The following is a 2,500-nucleotide window of genomic DNA, read 5'->3' as shown; positions in this document are numbered from 1 at the left end:
TGTTTTTGTATGGTGAATTTATCAGCATAACAATCTGAACAAGCAATTAATTACAGGTTAAGTATCATTATAATTACAGATCTGCTTCTCAGTCAAAACTCAGAAGCATCAAATCTGTGTTAATGCATCATAGCTAACAATAATTCAGTATCTGAGAAATATACTTTTACCTCTAATAATGATTTATTTGTATCTTGATTAATCAGGAATGTATATGTATAACAGGTATTATTTTAACATGTTTTATTTTTAATTCACAAAAAAAAATCCTCATATTTATCCTCATTATTATTAATAATAATAATAAAAGAAAATATATGTTTGTATATATATATAATACATATTTTTTCTTTACTTTTCTCATATATATTTTGTCAAAATAGATTTTGACATCATTTTTATTTCTTTGTGAGTTCTGCGTTCGTCGCAGTTGTGACGTCATTGGCGCGTTCCGCGCTCTCGCTTCAGTCATTGCTTGGAGGTCTGAGCGGAGAGAGGAGCAGGCTTGATTATACAACTTTGATTATATACAACGATTAATAGCTGCGTTTTCCAACTCATGCAGATTACGCCTCATGGATAAAAGAACCAACAGATTGATTTCAGTCTTTATTCAACACCACACAACGCAGGGGGTGGTAGCCAAGTCGTAGCGACAGACACGTGCACGCCCAGACCGGGTACACGTGTCTTCAGTCACAGACTGCCATAATCACAACCTGATTCACAGTTTCCTTCAGGAGTTTAAAACGATGATAATCTAAACAAAGAGTGAAACAAACCTTAACCATTTCAATATTTAATGTGTTAAAATTATTTCTAACTTAAAAAATTAAATAAAATGACGACTTGTTGTGGCGTCATTTCCACCACACTAAACAATTTAGCCTGTAATAAAGTTTTTTTTCCTTCTAAAGTTAGTGTTCTTGTTAATTAAGTAAACAGAAGAACATCTTTGAGATGAAATATGAGACAAGTGATGCTTGAAGAAAACTAAAAAATATCACTTGTGAGCAGAATATTTGTATTGGGTGTCATTTCCAATCAAGCTGTAATTTTGCCAAATTATGCATAAATTGTGTGTATTTAGGATACATAAAGTTCTAGCTATGAAAGCAGCCTTACCACAAAAAATGAGTTATAAATGTCATTTCCATCAGCGTCATTTCCAGCGCAGACTTCTATTAAACACAATACAGAATTTGATATGTGCTGGAAATTGCACTGTGGTGGGAATTTTTGACATAAATACAAAAATGACATGATTTCCTGTGATGCCTGTACAGACATTGTTAGTAGACAAATTAAATAAACCAGAAAGAGTGTGAAAAACGTATTTGCATGACTACTTTTAGAAATCCACAAATTTAAATGTCCCCGAATTTGAAGAAACACCCTCATATGATTATTAATAGGCTTGATAGATATTATGTGTTTTGGCTTGGTCTAATTATGTTTTACAATACGTTAAATGTTCTCAGCCAACTCGTGACGACTGTGGGTGGTTCATTAACCCACTGGGGCCGAACCCGTGGTGGACGTGTGTGATCACAGTGATTCCTGCGCTGCTCTGCACCATCCTGATCTTCATGGATCAGCAGATCACAGCAGTGATCATCAACAGGAAGGAACACAAGCTGAAGTTTCTGAACTCACATGGAGACTTTATAACACCTTAGCTTCTGTTTCATCTACTCATTCATTATACACTATTCCTGGTTAATTGATTGCAAATTTTGCAACTGAATTATTTCAAAGGTACTGCATAAAAATCCCTTTACAGAAAGGCTGTTGTTATCACCTGGATCTGTTCGTGGTGGCCTTGATATTGGGTGTGTGTTCTCTGATGGGCTTGCCTTGGTTTGTGGCCGTGACGGTTCTTTACATCAGCCACGTGAACAGCCTGAAACTGGAGTCGGAGTGCTCAGCGCCCGGCGAGCAGCCGAAGTTCCTGGGCATCAGAGAGCAGCGAGTGACCGGACTCATGATCCTCATGGGCTGCTTCGTCTTCATGACCTCAGTGCTGAAGGTCTGGAGCTGGAGATGCATTCGATTAGCTAGCTATCGCTTCTAAAGCAAAGCCATAAACCATGTGATGCATCATTTATAGATGCCCCATTTAGATCTGGTATTAACATCCTTCTCGGGTGAGCAAATGGCGAGTGGGCATTAAATAATTAAACCTCCATAACTTTAACTTTGCCGGTAACACTAAAAAAAGCGAATAAAAAAAATTAATAATTTTAAGATTTACAAATTTAGGGGCCTGTGTGGCTCAGCAAGTATTGACGCTGACTACCACACCTGGAGTCACAAGTTCAAATCCAGCACGTGCTGAGTGACTCCAGTCAAGTCTCCTAAGCAACCAAATTGACCCGGTTGCTAGGGAGGGTAGTGTTACATAGGGTAACCTCCTTGTGGTCGTTATAATGTGGTTCTTGCTCTCGGTGGGGCGTGTGGTAAATTGTGCGCGGATGCCTCGGAGAATAGCGTGAAGCCT

The 2,500-nt window shown here is 38.1% G+C and overlaps 1 pseudogene; it reads left to right on the top strand.

Moving 5' to 3' along the window:
• The window catches only part of LOC127658843 (sodium-driven chloride bicarbonate exchanger-like), a 34,444-nt pseudogene extending 32,370 nt beyond the window's left edge, over positions 1-2,074 (top strand).
• Positions 2,075-2,500: the final 426 nt, after the last annotated feature.

This window comes from Xyrauchen texanus, chromosome 18 (genome assembly GCF_025860055.1).
Source record: "Xyrauchen texanus isolate HMW12.3.18 chromosome 18, RBS_HiC_50CHRs, whole genome shotgun sequence".
In the NCBI taxonomy this organism is placed as follows: domain Eukaryota; kingdom Metazoa; phylum Chordata; class Actinopteri; order Cypriniformes; family Catostomidae; genus Xyrauchen; species Xyrauchen texanus.
Note: the sequence above shows the minus strand (reverse complement) of the source record. Positions and strands in the feature narration are given on the sequence as shown.